At 44.6% G+C, this 20477-nt stretch overlaps 1 protein-coding gene across 4 annotated transcripts in view; it reads right to left on the bottom strand.

Annotated features, from left to right (window-relative positions):
• Adgrf5 (adhesion G protein-coupled receptor F5) overlaps positions 1–8541 on the bottom strand; it is a 70802-nt gene extending 62261 nt beyond the window's left edge. For 3 of the 4 annotated variants that reach the window (XM_042671907.1, XM_042671911.1, XM_042671909.1), the window contains exon 1: positions 8385–8539. The gene's annotated coding sequence lies outside the window, so the exon portion shown is untranslated. Of the gene's footprint in view, positions 1–8384 lie in introns of all 4 variants that reach the window. The other variant, XM_042671910.1, reaches the window with a different exon arrangement.
• Between the last annotated feature and the right edge of the window lie 11936 nt (positions 8542–20477).

Here is a 20477-nt window from a genome sequence, read left to right as displayed (position 1 = left end):
TAGGAAAAAGTTAGATAACTTGCTGAGCCTCATTTAAAAATGATAGATTAAAATTCAGTAGTGATACTCACTAGATACTATGTTGGAAATGAACTCTCTCTCTCTCTATATATATATATGTACATATATATATATAAAACTATATAAGTTGGGGGGAGGTGGTTGGGAAGGAAAAACTGGGGGAGAATGAGAGAGGGGAGTGACATTGTTCAAAACTATACTCATTACTTGACTTGTATAACTGTCACCCCTCTGTACATCACTCTTAAGATAAGAAAAAAATGAAAAATTAAAAATTTCATTCCTGTATCTAAAAGATACTATATTTTCAAAACAAAAAAAAACCCCTATAGATTAAAAGCTAAATTGAAGAATTTGAGACAGAATCTGAACCTCAGCCCCAGTCCTTGCTTCTTTCCTATCCTGTGCTCCAAGACCCAATGTGGTTGAGACACACCATTTTATAAAGAATGGGATAAGTCCTATCATCTTCTCTTCCATAACACATGTCCAAGCAACAGGTGACAGATTCATCAGGAAGAACATCTTAGCAAAAATGAATCTGGAAGGTGAAACCACTAGCTTGCTCAGTTTGGTGGCTCATGTCTGTCATCCTTACTACTCAGGAGGCTGAGATCTGAGGATTATGATTTAAAGCCAGCCTGGACCGTGAGACTCCTATCTCTAATTAGCAAAAAAAAGTTGGAGATGTGGTTCAAGGCATAGAGTGCCAGCCTTGATATTAAAAAGCCAAACAGGAACATCAGGCCGAGTTCAAACCCTAGCACCGGCACACACACACACAAACACACAAACACACACACACACACACACACACACACACACACACACACCAATAACTCTCCCTGAGCAATGCTGGCAGAGCTCTTGTACCACCACTTTCCTAGGTTATGTAATGGTTATCTGGCTTCTCTTGACTTGGCTGAGGGTTAGGGAGAGTAGACTGTCTAATGTAGACTGTCTAGTGTTGACTGTCTAGTGTAGACTGGCTAGTGTTGACTGGCTAGTGTAGACTGGCTAGTGTAGACTGGCTAGTGTTGACTGTCTAGTGTAGACTGTCTAGTGTAGACTGTCTAGTGTTGACTGTCTAGTGTAGACTGGCTAGTGTAGACTGGCTAGTGTAGACTGTCTAGTGTAGACTGTCTAGTGTGGCACTCTTTCTTGTCCTCCTCTCACTCCTCCCCTCCGCCCCGTCCTTGTCCAGTAAGCCCAGAGCCCAGGGATCAGCGTCCAGGCAGCACTTCAACACATTCATTCTCTTCTGGTCCCAGGGCCACATTTGGAAATAACCTCCGTTTACATTTCTGATATCTCCCTTATCATTGATACTCTCAGATTAATACTTTACAAAAACCCATGATCCAGACGAAGAGATTAGGTTTTGTAGAACAAATAGCAGAACACATACTTTCCCCCAGAAGCAACAGAGGGCCCACTCTGCAGAGTTTGGGGGGATCCTCTGGCCCTACCCCTTCAGTATCCACCTTGCCCTTCAAACTCCTGTGAGAGAGGAGGTGGGAAGAGGAAATGCTCAGCAAGATTCTCCTGCAGACGACTGGGCAGATCACTTCATGCTCTTGGGAAGGTGAGCGGACCAGTTCTGAGGTACAGCTGCAAGAATCTATGTATCCTCACTCTGGGAACACGCTCTTGTACGTGACTGCCTGCGTCCTCACCAGCACGCATGCGCACATGAGGACATGGGCACGCATGGTCAGGTGCGTGCATGTCAGCAAGACTCCCATGCAGCTGAAATCCCCACAGCTCTCTTGCTTCCTAGATGGCTGGCAGGGTGATTCTTCTCTTCAATGTGGAGCCAGAGGAGCCGCTGAAGGTAAAGGGTTAACAAGGATCTCTAGTAACACCGCAACTCCTTCCTTGAGAAATAACAAAGAGAGGAAGCTCAGCTCTGGTGGAGGAAATTCTCAGGCCTCCCTTTGCACATTCACAAGCGGCCCTGAGAACCCCTGAGGGGTGTCTGACCATAAACACAGGCAAGCAAAACAATCTATAAAGGCATTTCTGCTAACATTCTCGCATTGTCACCAAACAGCTAGGAAATGGTTTCCTCTATCTGGGGACCGAGAGAGGCCTGGATAGTCACCTGTTGGCAAACCAAGGCTGTCAGCCCACACGGGGCAGGCGATGGTACGTGCAGCCTTCTCTCACTCCTTGGGCCTTTGTTTGTGCAGCGTCTAAGTGAAAGCCTTGCTGGAATTCAGGCCACAGACCCAACACAGGGCAGGCAAGGTGCAAAGACTTGAGACTCACCTCCCAGGAGATCCTCAAACACAACCCCAAGGCTTGCAACTTCAGTTAATAATCCAATGTTCTTTCCCAGGACTTGAGAGAGCTCCACAAGGGCCAGAAATCTCATATGTGCCAGCTGAGTGACAGCCTGGGCTGTTTTCCCTGCAGTAGCATGAAAGGAGCCTGGGAGCTTACTGGTAATCACTTTAAGGAGAATTTCTCAGAAGGAAGTTCAAGTACATGAGAATGAAATTGCCACGCTTAGGCAAATGTCTGGTCCGATCATTTGTTAAGAGTTTACATTATTTATTCCTCAACAAGCAAGTGGTTTGGTCTGCTATATCCATTTCCTTTTTGTGTGTGAATCAATGAAAGAAAAGAGGAAAATAAAAATAAGAAGGAAGGTACATGAAATAAAGTAAGAAGGAAGCTCCAGGTAATGAAGGAAATCCAATGCCTACTCTCATATGTGCGTGCGTGTGTATGTGTGTGTGTGTGTGTGTGTGTGTGTATGTGTGTTGGGCCTATTCATATATACTATGGTTTTATCTTTATTAAACTATGCCCCAAACACCCAAGTAAAATTGATTGTGACCTTCAGTTCTCCAATATCACCCTCAACACACACACACACCATTACAGGGCTCTCAGCCAGTCAGTCCATAGGGCAGTCAGGCTGAGGGTGCACCCAGTAGAAAGCATTACCATCACGGCAGCTGGGATATTCTTAGATGGGACATCCTCCATACCTATTCATATATTTGAATCTGGCCAGAGAGGTGGATAACCCCCATCTTGACCCCCAGCGCTGCCGGCCAGGTCCAGAGAAAGATGATAGGTTGCAGATTTCCCTGGAGGTGGGGCTAGCAGGAGCCCCCCCTCCCCCATCCCTCAGCCTCCTTCTGCCCTTTGTGCTGCAACAATGGGCGGAAACGCGGCCTTGTTAGAGGAAATTACCAGGGCCATAGTTTGGACATTAGACAGTGGTTTTGCTATGCCACATATCTAAAAATAAGCACCCGGGTCTGCAAGGGTGTCTGTGATGTTATCCTGCACTTGATTACATTTCAAAGAGATTTCTCTTTTTTTAACTGTGTTGTTTTTAAACAAGCAAACCTAGGTAAACTTGGAGACTAAACTATCATGGCTTTGTTTTTAAGGGACAGCGTTTGTGAGACCGATTTATGTTGAAAGGACTATGGGGCTCTCTGTCTGTCTGTCTCTCTCTCACATGCACAGCATCTCACAGCAAGCTGGAAGGAAGCAAAGGCATGCACAGGGGGTGGTGGTCCCAAGTGGTCAGACAAGTAGATTCGGAGAAGAAAACATGGCAGAAGGCAGACCATGATGAACCTGACTCACAGCGAGCGGCCAGCCCCACACAGCTCTGTCCGTTCACCTCAAAAATCAGACATCCCATCCACAGACCTTGCAATGGAGAGGCTGGTAGAACCACTTTTTTATACTTTCAGAATTAGATTTGTGAGGTGCTACCAGCACATATCCATGGAGTAGAAGAAGAAGAAAGCCGGGACACTGACCCAAGTCTCACTGATGGCTGCCTGACTACTTTGGCAGAAAAAAAAAAACAATAAACCACTAAAATGTAGCTGGTGTCTGTCCACGTGCCTGCACCAGGACTGAGCCACACTCCAGCTTCAGCTGATGGAGGGTTTGAGTGGACTTTTCTTTCCTCAGTAGCCTCATTTCCTTTTTCGCTTTTTCCTGGAAGCCCAGCCTACTTAATTGTTGCGGCGAGGATCCTATTTTAAAATTATTAAAGAAGAAAAAAAAAGGAGTCAAAAGTCAGCCTCCATCACTCCAGCCTTCTTTTTTTTTGGTGTCTCGGGTTAGGGCGCTGACATCATGAGATTCCTGGAAGTGGGAAGGGACCTTTGAGGTCATCACCCCAACCCCACCCAGGGCAGGCATCCCCCTGGGAACACCCCAGCCCCCGTCTCCGCCGGTGCTGGAGCCCTGCCCAGGACAGGGCATTCACTGGGCCACAAGCTCCCCCCTTCCAGACAGTTCTGATGGTGGCTAAATCCTTCTTTGCACAGCACTGAAATCAGTGAGTCTACAATTTCCACCTGCTGACCTTCAGGCCCTTCTCTCTCTCTCTCTCAAATTCAAATATTTATAGGCAACCTACATGCCCACAAGATTGGATTCCATCTTCCAGCAGTCCCTATGTATTCAGAGAGTGACCATTTCCTCACTTTTACCATCTTGGCCAGCTTCCCCTTTGAAGATAGACACAAACACACAGAAGAGAGAGAGAGACAGAGACAGAGAAAGAATGAGCTCTTCCACTCGAACCAGGCCCTCAGCTTATTTTGCTTTTAGGTTATTTTTGTCCAAAACAGCCTCTGCCTGTGATGCTCTCATCTATGGCTCCTGCCTATCTGGTGGTCTTTACCATCATCAGCCACCATGCCTGAGTTAGATGTTGAGATGGAGTCTTGCCAACTTTTTGCCCAGGCCGACCTCAAACCATGTTCCTCCCCAGCTATACCCCTCCCCGCAGGTAGCTGAATTATAGGTGTGAGCCTCTGTGCCAGCTCCAGGATCTGGTATCTTTCTTGAAGCAATATATTTGTCACGTTAGTTCATTAATCACTATATTCTATATGCCAAATATTAATATATATATATTTCCAGAAACAAAAACCAGATTTAGCAAGTTACAATTACTTATTTGCAGATATAACAAGTGAGAGATTTAAGTTGTACTCTGCCTACTATATGCTTCTGATTTTAAAAAAAAGAGAGAGAAATGTTGAAACTAAATATAGCTAAATTTGGACTCCTATATCATCAGATCTGTGGCAGTCCATCAGAAACCAGGTTAACATGATCTTTGTTGCTACTACTCGGGTCTATTAATCGACTTCAGTGTGAATGTAGGCAGTTAGGAAAAGACTGGCAAAAGCATCATCGAGGTAAGGCCTCTGTCAAAAGATGAGCATGCAAAGAAATGTCTGAGGACTAGGGAGAAAGAAAGCGTCAGGGATATCGAGGTGGTGCCTCGTCTGGAAGCTTCCCATGATGGAAAAGCGGGAGAAGAGGGCTTGGCAAATGTGAGCGGGGTCAGCTGAGCGCATCATGCTAAAGGTAGAGGTTGGGCCTGGGGAACAGAGAAGGCCTTTGTGTTCTAACCACTGTCTATGCACTCACAAGAGTTCCAGGCCTCGCCTGGGCAAATGACACCATGTCCTTACCCCAGTATAGAGGAACTTAGCTAGCACGCAAATATTCAGGAAATCCCACAGCTAGTCAGAAAGGGAGACTTTGCAGCAAAATCATGCTCTCGTGAGGGACTGGCTGGCTTTATGTCTAGAAGTTTCTAGACTTTTCCTGCTTCTCCTGGCTGCTTTCTAAGAAGTGCAGGTCACTTCTAGAAAGTCTCTCTTCTCGATTACCTTCATTCATGTTGGCACTGCCCGGATAACTCCTGTAACATGGAAGAGAATGCTCCGGCCTGTGGGTCACTGCTTCGTGAAATCCATCGCCACTCCGCTCTCTGGGTACCGAAGCTCAGTGTTGGTCTCCATTGTTGAGCACGTGGATTCCCCTTGGCCCTCATTCCTATCCTGCCCCTGAGCGCTGTATAGTGGGGGAGGGGGCCGGATTCACACCTGGCGGCACCCAGCTGTGGCCAAGGCCTCCTCTCCCCAGCAGTGCTGTCTTGTTCACTGCCCGGACACAGCAAGGCTTCCGGAAAGGTTGTGGGCCCACGCTAATTCACCTGGAAGGGGCAGGAGGCCACTCAGAGCCCAGAGTGCACACGGGGTCACTTTTTCCTCATTGGTGCCACGTTTGAGCGTGGGACGCCTTTGCATGTGTGTGTGCTAACAGGTGTTAAGACTTCAGGTCCTTTTTAGTTTTCCTTAACGCTTCCGGAGGGAGGGGCAGGGTGGAGGGGGATAAGAGTCCTCATTGCGGGGAGTGGCGTGGGGACCGGGTTCATACCTCGGCGGCTATGTCCCATGCGCGTGTGCACGTGCACACACACACACACACACACACACACACACACACACACACACACACACACAGCAAAGGTCTGGCACATGACAGGGCCCAGAATGTTCTGCTCAAAGAGCAAGTTCCTCACTGCCCATGGCAAAGGGCAAGAAGCAGAGACTGGGAAACACAGATGGGAGGCGTGAAGACAGACATTCTGAGAGATACACACACAATGACGCTGCAGAGCATTTGGTGAGCCAGGTGTGATAGTGAATGCCTATAATCCCAGCGTGAGGGAGGCGGAGGTAGGAGGACAGAAAACTCAAGTCCCTGGACTACACAGTAAGTGGAGACCTTGTCTCAAAAGGAACAAACAGACAAAAATAACAACAACCCTTCGGTGGATAAATATACCCAGCCAAGACTCCAAAACATGAAGTGCATGGTACCATGTTAGGAGCCAGGCAGCGCCCTTGGAAAGCATTCACTAGTGATTTCATTGTGATCAAGCAGATTCTTCAGGCAGTGTGTTCATGTGTCTGTTCCCTCATTCCCTCACGCATGCCATCAGGCCCGGGTGGAGCACAGGCATTGTCCCAGTGCCAGGCTCCCCTGGCTCGTGTTTCCTCAGTGATGAGGTGAAGCCGCCATTTTTAACCATCAGGGAATGCACTCAGGCCCATGTCTGAGGTCTTATAAAATCACAGGCCTGGGGATACTTGAGAAGGCCAGAACCAGAGCCGTGGCACGAGGGTAAAAATCAGGCAGCAGGAGATAATCGAATACAGAAGGTGGAATGGTGCCCAGGTGGGGAGAACGGGAGGCCCAGACACGCTGGAGTGTTTCGCACAGGTGGAAAGCCAGCTAAGGAGAGAGGAGCCAGAAGGTAGACCTTGAACGTCTCCTGGACCCTCTCCAAGTCAAACCTTCACCAACTTCATCAAATTATCCACCCAGGACCCTTGATAGAACGCGGATTGGGTAACTGTGTGGAACATGTGGAAAATTTGCATCTCTAACACGTGTGTAGATGATGCCAGAGGCCCCCCTGACCCGCCGGCTGTACCTCAAACAGTGGAGGGTGATGGATTTGTCTCTCTGAGGAGAGTGACACAATCAGAATTGCCTCTTCCAAACTCCTCTGGCAGAATACGGAAGATGGAACGCAGGGACACACAACCCACGTAACTCTCAGAGCAACACGGAATTACATGCATCTGAGCTTAACCAGCTAAACAAGAACAGTGCAAGTGTGATAACTAGGATAAATAAGGGCTGCTAGCTCATGCTACTCGGTATAGAATATTTCTCCCAAACAGAAAGCTGGCCATGAAGCTGAAATTAAAACAAGAATATAAGAAACCGGACCAAAAATAATAATATGCCAGAGGACTATGCCTTAGGCCTTTCTCTAGATCTCAGCTGGCTCATAATCTTGAACCCCCAACGGCGAGTATACAGGAGCAGGTACACAGAGTAGCTAGAGAGAGGGCGAGCTCCCTTCCCACAGGTGGCAAAGATAAAGGAGGACACAAAATTAGCCCTCATGTACACCAGATTCGAGGAAACCTCAGAGAGAGTAATCATTCCATAGAAAATTCCAGAAAACAGCCTTAGGTCCACCAAAGTGCCTTAGTTGGATGCACCCATGTTTATGAAACGTCAGATTTCTTCACAGTTAGTACTCCCATGCTCTACACTGAAGCACTTGTTCTAATTCTCTTACCAAATTCTCTTCCTTAACTACGGGAGGAGACAATGCAAGCTCACAAAGAAATCGTTTTAAAAATCATGATAAATGTCTACACAGTGGAAAAGAAAAAGCAACTGGTAAACTTTTCCTCTTATGTGGAAGTAAAAAAGAAAGACAAACAAAAACAACTTCTAATGAGATTTGCCCTGCGAAGAACATAAGCATTGTTTTCACGTGCGATGCTTGTGATGTTCCTGAAGAGAGGTGCAGGTTCAAAGCTCTCGCTGTATTTTCTCACAGTCCTGTAACCCAACCAAAGCTCCACCAGGAACAGGGCGGGGGAAGCAGGCAGCCGAAGAGGAGAGCTGTGCAGACACACGCACTCCTACCTGCCGTGGAGCACTGAGGGCTAGCACACAACCAGAAAAGGCAAAATAGCACAGCGACCTACCTTTCTCTTCTGTGGTCTGCAGCCTCCTGAAATTTAACCCTCTCCTGATGATCTTCCCCCAACAACCTCTTAAGGGAGGTGATGCTCCCCGTGTCCCATTCAATTGGGCAAGCAGACAAGGGCGGGATTTGGCAAGGGCAGACCTCAGATGGGGCTCCCTCAGGCTGACACCCGTGAGAGCCCAGGTCCAAACTGCCTCTGGGGGGAGAAGCTGGAGGTGGAGGTCCGGTGGGGGTGGGGAGGGAAGTGATAGGGAACTGTAATAAGAGAGCCTCTCCACGGGATTTCCTGGATTTGGTGGCTCTTGCTTCTCTCTCTCTCTCTCTCTCTCTCTCTCTCTCTCTCTCTCTCTCTCTCTCTCTCTCTCTCTCTCTCTCTCGGCTCCCTAGAGGAAACATGAAATTTAAACTTGTCCCCTGGCTATGGGAAAGGAAAAAGCAAATACTCTGAGAACCGTGAAAACAAGAAGAAACTCAGCCCCAGGCAGGGAGCTCCTGGGTCAGTGAGTTGCACTCTCCACGCCAAGGACTTTCTTCCTGAAGTCTCCCCGAGTGTTTAACTCTGCAAAAGTCAAGAAGGCCCTCATCCTTGTCCACTGAGCTGCAGGGCCGGCTGGCTGTGTCCAGATGTGGCTCTCCAGCGCAGCTGGTGGGAAGCAGGAAAGAACGGGAAGGCAGGAAGACGCGGGTCCCCCGCCACAAGCCTTTCCTCACTGGAAACGCTGCTGGAACTCTCTTCATCTTGAGCAAATAAAACACATTCTCCTCAAGTCCTCAGGCTCTCAGTCAGCCGTAGGTGGTCAACTATTACCTGAAGGCTGAAAGCAGGATCGTTGGACATCCATAGATGTAAATGCAAGGTTAACTCATTCAAACATTTAAAATGTCGAGATGGAGAGACGGTGCATTCTGGGACCTGTGTGGGGATGGAGGGGTCTGGTCCCAGGGCCTGGGGCATTGCACAGGAAGTCTTCTCCCTCAAGGCCAATTCTGGCCACAGAGGAGGCTGGACCTCCAGTCCTCTTGGCTCTCACAGGCTGGGTTATTGAGAGACCTGGACCATCTCCACGCTCTGTGGAGCAGTGGACCATCCTCGAACAGCTGTGCATTCTGCCTGGTGTGAAGGGGGACGCTGAGCTGTGGGCACAACCCACAAAGTGACTTCAAATCACACCTGCAGCCTCCTTGCTGCTCTGTTGGGTCATCTCCACTCCCTGCCTCCTCTCCTGGAAGTGAAGGAATCTCCCCAACACCGTCTTTGTGGTGAGGCTATCATGCTTAAAATCCTCCACTAGCTCAGACAAAAGAAAACCCTGCCAGGCACTGGTGGCTCACGCCTGTCATCCTAGCTACTCACGAGGCTGAGATCTGAGGATCACAGTTCAAAGCCAGCCAGGCAGGAAAGCCCTTGAGACTCTTATCTCCAGTCAACCACCAGAAAACTAGACGCGGTGCTGTGGCTCAGAGTGGTAGAGTAGGAAAAGCTTGGGGACAGCGCCCAGATCCTGAGTTCAAGCCCCACCACAACAACAAAACTACAAAACAAGTAAATAAATCCCAACACTTTAACCTGGCACAAGCGAATCTCCTACTTTACTCAAAGTCCCCCTTGCCTGCCCTCTCCTTAGTCTCCCCTCTCCTTCCTCCCTGTTTTCTCTCTGCACGTATGGGAATTGCTTCTGCTGGAGTCCCTCTGTGAGATGGGAAATGGGTTTGTGTCAACATCATGACCTCAGGACCAGAACCCAACAGTGTTTGATTTGTGTAAGTTCATGAGTAATGAGTTTATGGATCAGAGTTACATTCAATCCTTCAGGGTAAAGAGCAAGTATACAACTCAAGGGAAAACATATTTGTTGTCATGGTTTTATAGCTTGAACTCTGATAGACCAAGCGGAGCCACAAGCCAGGGGACACAACTGTGGTTTGATATTAAGCTGCCACGTTAGCCATAGGCTGGGCTTTGCCCCTCCATATGATCAGATGGTGTCGTGAGCCGCTGGTGGGGATGACCTTTATGTGGAAGGTGAAGCTTTAGGTATGCCTCCCAGAGAGGACTAAAATTAGTATGTCTGAGGTCGTAGGAGGCGAGCACAGAGGGGGGATAAAAGCAGCGTTCAAGGGAAGTGTGCAAAGGGAAAAGGGAAAGAGGAGGGAGCAAGGGGGGCAGGGGTGGGAGGAGAAAGGGGGAAGGACAGACAGTGGGAGAAACAAGGGGAAGAGAGGTGGATAAAGGCTCAAAGCAGTAAGATAACAGGGCAAGAGGAAAACTGCTGTACAAGGCCAGCATTTCCTCTGGAAGCGGCAGCAGAGGTAGGCTCTGCATTTCCTGCCCAGCCTCCTCCATCTTTCCTAAGCTCCCTGAGTAATGTGAAGGCCAGAGGGGATCCAGGGAGAGACCACCATGCTGCTGCTACACCTAGAGAAATGCGCTTCCGTGCACTTTGAAACATTATTGCAACCACAGACTCATTCATTCTTTCCATGGTTGTAAATACTACCACCACAGCACACCACTGGAGCTCGTGAGCATGCGCCGCGGTCCCTGTGCAGAGTTTCTCCCAATCAAGTGGTCGCTTTTGTCTGTTTACCGGGACTGCTCTTGGCTCACACCTGTCATCCTAGCAATGGAGTAGGCTGAGATCTGGGGGTGGGGTGGTAGTGGTGGTGGTGGTGTTCACAGTGCAAGTCCAGCCTGGGCAAAAGTTCGTGAGACTACACTAAACCTGTTCAAAGCCGGGCGTGGTGTGTGTGCCTTTGTCCTAACTATGTGGAAAACATTAATAAGTTTATGGTCCTAGCCAGCCCAGAATAAAGATGAGACCCTGCTCCCTCCCCCCCCCAAAAAAACCCCCACAAAAACACAAGCAAATAGGGTTTGGGCCATGGCTTGAGTGGTAGAGCACCTGCCCAGTTCAAAGTCAGTATCTGCCCCTCTCCTCAAAAAAGGCTGTCGTTGGCTGACAGTGGAGGCTTCTAGATTAAAATAGAAGCTGCCAGAACCGAGACCACCCCCCCTAGGCTAATGTGTCTGAAGATGATCAAAATGTGTGTATTTTGAATCTCTCGGTTTGTGCACCAAAGTAAAATGTCCATCTACACATACAGCTATAATAAAGCAAGGGTATTTAATAAATCAGTTGTCTGGATTTTCTTCAAGTTGCAGGTTGGTTCCTAATGAATAGAAAGACAGCAAAAGACTTTGAGATGGAAACAAATAACTGGATGGCCATCAGTAGAATGTTAAGGTTGTATTGCACACCTGTTGGTGGGAATTACAGGCTTAGAGGTCTATACCTTTTATTATCTCTGGTTGGTGATTTATAATGCTGAAAGATATTTTCTCTGGAAATGCAAATTCATCTTGTTGGTTAGAGACCTAATGGATTTAGCCTGATAGAGATGCCTATTTCAAACATTATGCTGTAAGGCATTATAAAAATAAATGTCCATCACTGTACATCCAGCAAATGCAATGCAATATTCCCTGATTGTCTCTGCATAAATCTTTCTGCTATTGGGCTATCCCACTGAACCAATTTTATCATATTAACTTACAATCACAAGTTTTAAAATGTTGTTATATATTCATTTTATTTTTAGATGAGGATTATGTTGTGATCTTTTCTGAAAATGATCTTTTGACAGAAATTAGGTGCTGGGAAGGCAAATGTTCTTTTCAGGAATGTGCTAGGTTAGAAGTGTTTTCTTCAAGAGTTGGCTAGTTTTATATGCCCCCTGAGTACATAAAATAAAACCAGAGAGAAAACTGAGCATGCTGATTGTAAAGGACGGTGACGGGGGCCGATGGCTGAAGAGAGGAGCAGAGTGCTCACCTGTCCTCCCACAAAGAACCAGAGCACAGGTGTGTGGCTGCACTTGGAGGAGGTGACCATGGGGAAACACTGGAGATCAGCAGGAGAGAGTCTATCATTTGATTACAAGTTCCACCGAAAGATTACAAATTCAGTAAAGTAGCAGGACACAAAATCAGCATATCAAAAAGAAAAAAAATAATAGTTTTCTTTTCTTTGTATCAGTAATGAATTTGCTGTAAAAGGAAGCATGAGAGACTCCCATAGACAATAGCAACAAAAACAAAATAAGATAAAATGACTCAACCAAAGAAGTGAAAGAGCTCTACAGGGAAAATTGTAGGACACTGATTACAGGCTGACATCTGTAATCCTAGCTATTCAGGAGGCTGAGAGCTGAGGGGCTTGGTTCTAAGCCAGACCAGACAGAAAAGTCTGAGAGACTCTTATCTCCAATTAAATCACAGAAAAAGACAGAAGTGGCTCTGTGGCTCAAGTGGCAGAGTGCTAGCTTTGAGCAAAAAGGAACTCAGGCCCAGAGTTCAAGCCTTAGGACAAGGAAAGAAAGAAAGAAAGAAAGAAAGAAAGAAAGAAAGAAAGAAAGAAAGAAAGAAAGAAAGAAAGAAAGAAAGAAAGAAAGAAAGAAAGAGAGAGAGAAAGAAAGAAAGAGAGAGAGAAAGAAAGAAAGAGAGAAAAAAGAAAGAGAGAGAGAGAAAGAGGGAGAGAGAGAAAGAAAGAAAGAAAGAAGGAAGGAAAGAAAGAAAGAGAGGAAGGAAGGAAAGAAAGGAAGGAAGAAAGGAAGGAAGGAAGAAAGAGAGAGAGAGGAAGGAAGGAAAAAAGGAAGGAAGGAAGGAAGGATAAAATTTTAATAAATGAAATTGAACAAGATTCAAACAAAATGGGATGGACACGTATATTTGTGAATTAGGAAGATGAACACTATCACTCACAGCAAGCTGTAGATTCAATGCAATGCCCATAAAACTACCAATGATGCTCTTTACAGATGGAGGAAAATAATCCTGAAGTTCATATGAAATCTCAAAAGGTCTTTATGAACCTCTGTTTGAATACTAAAACTAGCAGCACCAAAAAACTCATTGAGTACTTCCTATATGCCAGTCTCTGGACATAGATTAACTTCTGTAATTCACCCCAAAAGCAATCCCTGTGGACACTTCCGGCCTTTCTTTCACTAGAGAGAGAGAAAAAAAGAATGGCTGGAGCTCCCATCCCTTGTATTGTGGGAAATCCTGGAGAGCCCAGCCCTCCACTGCCCATTCCTCTGGGATTCTTCAAGGAGAGCCTTCAAGAGAACTGCATTGTTCTGGGTCATCCTCACTGGGCCAGTACTAAACAGCTCACCACCCGCCATTGTGCTGGGTAACGGTTTGAGCCTCACGTCCTCCGATCCCCAGAGCCCCATTAGCATAAGGTTGTTGAGTCGAGTGGACTTTTATTGAAGGTCAGAGAAGAGAGGGAAAAAGAGTGACATCACAGTCCAGAAAACCACTCAAGTGACTCATTGGATACCACTGCCCTCTGTCCCCCATCTGTGAAGAACTTTTGTGTTCAAAAATGGTTCCATGAGGAATTTTTAAACTCTGCTGAATCCCGCATCTATGTGAAGTTGCTCTGCTCCTCTTTCTTGACTGAGACCCAAGATCCTGATACATGAGCGAGTGTGTGTGTGTGTGTGTGTGTGTGTGTGTGTGTGTGTGTGTGTTCTAGTCCTGGATCTTGAACTGAGAGCCTGGGCACTGTCCTTGAGCCTCTTTGTGGTCAAGGCTCGTGCGTGCTCTATCACTTGAACCACTGCACCACTTGCAGCTCTTCCTGAGTAGTTTATTGAAGATAAGAGTCTCAAGAACTTTCCTTCCTGGGCTGGCTTTGAACTGTGATCCTCAGATCTCAGCCTTCTGAGTAGCTAGGATTATAGGCGTGAACCACCAGCACCCAGCTTCAACTATATTTTACAAGCATCTTCGTTGTATCCTAACCAGCTTTATGGCCCTCTTTGTCCCACACACTTGGTGAATATATTTATTAATAAGAAAAAGAATGGCAAAAAGAATGAGGACAGCAGAAAGACTGATTTCTCTCACCAGATGGAAAACTTAGAAGGCCACATTTCCATAGCTGCAGATTCCCCAAAGCTGGGAGACGGAAACACAAAAGTAACACATAGCAGGGACTTCAATTTCTATGCTATTTCCAGAAGGCATTGTTTCTAGGCTTGAGTCTAGGCATTTTCCACCAACCCCTTTTAATTCTGGATTAAGTATAGGCCAAATAAACTGCTTTTGTATTCTCTGCAAGCTGAACCCTGCAAGCTGAACCCTCATGCTAGGGTGTGGGCTGCCCTCAGAATGAAACCACTTCCTGTGGTTTATCATTGTTGACATGTTCCTAAAGCTGATGTTTTACTCTGTTCCCACTAACTGCCTCAGTGAATCCACATTTCTTTACACAGAAACAGTACTTTTCCAAGCCACTACTTCTTCAGCTCAAGAAGAATTTGTGTGTGTGTATATATATGTACATAGTCATTATACCTTTATGAGAATTACAAAGACCCTTTTTTAGGATGACTTGCTGATCCTCCAAAGATTTGTTGATCATGTTCCATATTCTGTATTGGATCCATTCTGGGCCCAGCAACTGAGTATAGATAGCTTCATAACTGCTTAAATTTAGAAATCCTGTGACCCTAGGGCTGGGAAGGTGGCTCAGTGGTAGAGTGCTTGCCTAGCATGCATGAAACCCTGGGTTCAATTCCTCAGTACCACATACACAGAAAAGGCTTGAAGAAATCCTGTGACCTTCGTGTGCTGACCTCCATAAAATATCACACACAACAAGAATGTCATCTGGAAAGAATTACTATCTATCATTACTATCCCAGACTTCCTCTCTCCTCTTTATATATCTCATCCACCATGCTTGACCACAAAACATATTTTCTGTGGAAAGCTCAAAAAAATGGTAATCTTTTTATATGTGAAGTGATAAAACTTGATTTCGTTCTGTAAGATTTTTTTCTAGAAGTATATACCCAATCAACAGGAGTCCATTTTAAATAAAATAATGAGGGTAGTTCATGTTAAAACTTTTAACTTCTTGCTGACGTTCACAATTTGCTGTTTCTTTGAAACTGTTCTGAGAGTCACTGTTGTTCCCAGGAAATCTGATACACATCCCTGCATAACTGCTATCTTGTCTAATTTAATCTAACTTTTGTTTGTTTGTTGGTCGTGGGATTTTAACTCTGGGTGCTGTCCCTGTGCTCTTCAGCTCAAGGCAAGTGCTCTATCACTTGAGCCACAGCTCCATTTCTGGTTTTCTGGGAGTTATTTGGAGATTGAGTCTATGGACTTTCCTGCCCAGACTGGCTTTGAACCATGATCCTCAGATCTCTGCCTTCTGATTAGCTAGGATTACAGACATGAGCCACCGTTGCCCGGCTAGTCTAACTTTTTTTATAAGAGCACTTATTCAGCATTGTCATGATGTTGTTTAAGAATAGTTACCCAGCCAGATTTGATATTCCTTTTTGGTTGTTGTTTTTGTGGTTGTCACTCTTTGAGAGGGAGAGGCAGAGACAGACAGAGGGAGAGGGAGAGAAGCCATGTGATACTTGATCATCCTACCTTGAGCTCCCAGATGCTGGGATTACAGACACCCACTACAAAGCCCATCTTGCTCCCTTTAAGATTCCACCATTTGTGAAACACTGGCTCCATCCTGTAGAATCTTTGAACTCATCCCCAGAATGCCGCTGTTATGCTGAGGTTATGTCTCCTGGTAATTAATGCTAACCTTGTGGAACATGCTGGTATATTTCACTTCTCCTCAGTAACCCCTGGGGGACAATTCTCAACAGATTTTTTATTTAATGCCTAAAATTGCAAGCTGTGTTTTCAGCTTTTCATAAAAGTCACGACTTACTTTTTTTTTCAACAGCAGATGTAAAACTCAGGAAACATTTGTAATTATTTACATTCTTTTTATATCTAGTAGTTTTTGATACTTGGTGGGTATGTAATGTCCTCTTTATTGCTGGTATAATTCAGTGGATGATTTAATTTTTGTGTATTATGTTCTTATTTTACTACCCACGATTAACAGGTCTCTTTTTAAAAAATTCTCCATTCTAGGAAGTAATCATTTGTTTCTCCTTTTTTAATCCATTTTAGGTGTTTGGCCATTTTAACATCAAATTTCAAAAGCGCTTACTTACATTACGCATTTTCCATTATTTTCTGTAAATAATCTGTTATTGACCCAAAACATTCTGCTTGGGTGAATATCGGACACAGTATTACCGTATCAAAACTATCACCCCGTGCTCAATGGTCCATTTCAGTGTTTAAGTGCTATTGATTGTTTTACATTCATTTGCCCTTTATTTTTTCAGTTCTAATAATAACTTCTTGCTTTTTTTCTTCAATGCTTCTCTCACGTACTTTCTATTGAGAGCTCAAGAGAGATATCTTCATTGGCTAAAGGTGACATTGGAAGTGTATTTGAAGGCATGCATCCATAGTCACAGATCCTTTGAACTAGAATATAAAAACCAATGAGTTACAGGCAAAGGTCCTATTCATTTTTTTAAATTTCCCAGAAAGCCACACAAAGATGGCGGGAAATTTTAATTTTTAATGGGCATCTTTAATCACGTGCCCTAAGATCCAGTCCAATCTTGACTCATACTTGTAAATATTTGGTATGCCACTGGTATTTTCTCATACAGTCAAATGATCAAATGTAGGGCAAAAAAAGGTATCGTCCTTGTCCATGGTGAGTCTATAACATTACAAGTTTTCTTTCTGAAAATGTGGCGGAAGTCATTTTCTCCAGACTCAGTCATCCTGCTGACAGCAAAGCTCTGGCTTTCTCCTCTCTGCCAGATCCTAAAGGTCTAACCTCAGCCATGTCCCTCCTACCTGCCCTCCTCTTTGCAGTTTCTTCTAACACTTTCCAAGTCTGGGCCATCAATGCTTCAGGCCGAGACTTTTGGGGCTCCCTATCTGAGCCCCTTCCTTTCAACTCAGACTCCTCACGAGTACCACATTCATTCTCCAAAAATCTCAGCCTTGTTTTCATTCATGGCCAATTTTCAAAGTCAAGGTTCATTTTTATCTCTTCAACACAGCTCTCCCTGATACTTCTATCCACAAAGCATTTCCCTTCTTGAGTCTGATAATCAACCTCCTCTAAGAAAATAGTCTTCTTGCTTTGTCATGGTCCAATTTTTTTCTTTCACTTCCCTTACAAAAACTGTGAGGTTATTAATCCACAGGCTCTCCCTTGTTCTCTCTCTCATTCGCTCCCCTATATCATTAATGCCATGTGCAACACAGCATATACTAAAAAATGTCAGTATCAGTAACAGTCAGCAGAATTCAATGGGGGTTATAGAAGCATCTTCTTCTAAATGGCTAGTTTTAATGTCTTTAAAAAATTTTTACAAAGTTTATATCTCCGGCAAAACTTGCTCGAAGGAATTTATAAGAGCCTGTCTTAGCATTGTATGAGCAATTCTTTAAATGTTGAGTCACTGGACATTTTCTGGCCTGTTTTATGAGGATAATGGTGAAGGTTAGAAAGTATCAGAGTGCAGAGAAGACCTTGTTGTCTTTCCTTCAGCATTACAAAAAGAGAAAGGAAGCCAAAATAAAATACTACTGGTCTTGCATGAAGGTGCTGACAGTCATTCAAATGTGACGACATTGGTGATGAAACTATAAAACCTTACATTTTTGTTCAACTTTAGAGCACTCGAGGTATTTCTGCAAATGACAACGCACCTCTGAGATACTCGGGTGTTATTAACTTCCAGAAAGTAAATTATTTTAGTGACAGTGAGGAGTGAGAACTCTATCCATCCCCTGAATTAATAGTTTTGATTGCCTTTACTTTGGGTTTTATTCATTGAATTAATTCAAAAATACAATCAAATTGTCCCAAAGATTTATTCTGTTAACACACACACACACACACACACACACACACACACACACACACACACACACACACACACAGAGTCTGGACTATGAAAGTCCACAGATTTTATCTAGCTGTAGAGTAGTAAATGGTTTACATCATAAGCATACAAGGCCTATACAATCAGTAGCAGCTGCTGTCACATTTTATTGAGGAGAATTGTAACCTCGGGTCAAGGCTAAGTGAGGAAAAACTCAAGGTGGATCAGCTATGTCTGCCATGCACATGGATGTGAAAAGGGACAGCCCGGGTGGGTTCCGTATCTTTGATGAGCCTGAATTAGGCTATTTTATAGTTGAGGAAACTGGACCTTAGAAAGCTGCCCCGATTGGTTGTCCGACACATTGGTCACTGAGATTCCATTGCCAACAGGAACCTGAGACTGCGTATTTTGAGAAGTCTCATTTCTACTTCATGAGGCTCACATTCCCATACACAGTTATGCCTGAGTCCACTAACAGGATCTTCCGTTTGGGAAGGTGATGCTTCCTAAAAAAAAAACACCACACCTACAGGGGTAACAATTTAATCGGGAATTCAAGCAAAGACTTCATCATGGCGGCATCTACTTTCCATTTACTTAGAAGAAAAAGATCAACTACTGTTTTGTAAGAATGGAAGATTATGGAACACTTGTATATGTACACAATGAAATTGTATTCATCTACTGAAAAGAATGATACTATATCTTTTGCAAAGCAATGAAAGGATCTGGGGGGGAAATAATCTTACATGAAATAAATCAAGGCCAGAGAGATGAAGGATGTATGTTTTCTTCCATAGGTACCAATGTATCCAAGGGTAGTATCCAAGCATGCACAAGTGTATTAAACACAAGTTGGTAGGTTCAGGAGAGAACTCAAACAACGCACTTCCTTCGAAAGGCTAGTTCACAGACTAATAAAATAAACATCATGAATCAGCTACTCAAAGGGCATCAAAGGAGACAATGAAATCAGGTACTCAAGGGCAGACAAATGAAGAGAGGTAAGGGGAGAGAATACAGTCATAGCATTCATACCCTACAAAATTAAGAAAATAGAGGGAAGAGGTGGAGGTGGAAAGGGGTGACATTGATCGAGATGTGTTGTGTTCATGTCCTACTTGTTGAATGGCCCAACCACTCAAAGATAAAATTAAAAACCAAAACCTTCTGCTGGAAAAACTCTCAACCAGAATCACAACATCAAACAAGGAGACTCTCCGAAGCATGTTTATTCCTGTTTGTGTCAACGAGCACATTCAAAGCTATCTTGCCTACCCAGTCCATTTGTTTCTAGGCGGAGGGACATTTTGTCCTCCAGAAAGAGAAAGAAAAGAACAAAGCTTGAGCCTGGGAAAAGTGGAAGTAGCCTCTTTCCCCAAAGCTGATCTCCTTTCAAAGCCATAAATATGACAAGTTGTTAATAGAGCATAATTAATTCGCTCCTCATACATTCTTATTTTGCCTGATTGAATATTTTCTCTAGTCCTCTTCTTTGATTCCCCAAGATACAGATACCACCCAGACAGGCTCTAGGTCTACTGAGGAAACTGAGAAATTCCTACCTCAACAAAGTAAACATTCTGAAAGTTTTCAGAGCAATTGCTATTAAAGGCAAAGGATACGTTCATTTCCACACTCCTTCCTATCCCCTGAAATAGTAAGGCAAATATTGACCCAACCTATCAAGACATATGACTGTATCCAACACAAAATCAATTGTTTTTCACCTACCTATCAGCCCCAGATAGGTAAGCTATAAAGGAAAAGGTACATGTTGAACTTCATAAATATTTGAAATGACAAGTGATTTCTTATTTCATATGCAGCATTCTTGGTTTGAAGGAAGGGAGATTTCTAACTCCTGGTCTGTAACTAAACTTTAAGGGGGGAAAAACGCAAACATCCACAGTGAATGATTATCCTGCTTGCTTTCCACATGACTCCCCCACACATAATACCAAATATTTGCAGAAACAACAGTACAACACACCTGTAAAATGCAATGGAGAAGATCAGCACATTATACCCTTGACCTGTTCTTCATCCTTGACCACCTTGATGACTGCTGGGAAGCACCAGGCCACACTTCGAGCACTTCTGACTCAAAAGCATACCATGCTTTGTACATTCATCTCATCCCAGTTCCTGCTCTGAAATGCTCATGAGAGAAATAATGACTTAGGTTGCAACAAGGACTAGTTAGTAGACTGGTGGTTGGGCATGTTGTAGTGGAACTTAGTTTGGAGAGATACTGAGAAGCCACATTTTGAGAGGTCGAATTGGGAGT

Source organism: Dipodomys spectabilis, unplaced genomic scaffold, assembly GCF_019054845.1.
Source record: "Dipodomys spectabilis isolate Male_0828 unplaced genomic scaffold, ASM1905484v1 ptg000669l, whole genome shotgun sequence".
NCBI classification, from domain to species: domain Eukaryota; kingdom Metazoa; phylum Chordata; class Mammalia; order Rodentia; family Heteromyidae; genus Dipodomys; species Dipodomys spectabilis.
This window is presented reverse-complemented; position numbering and strand designations above follow the sequence as displayed.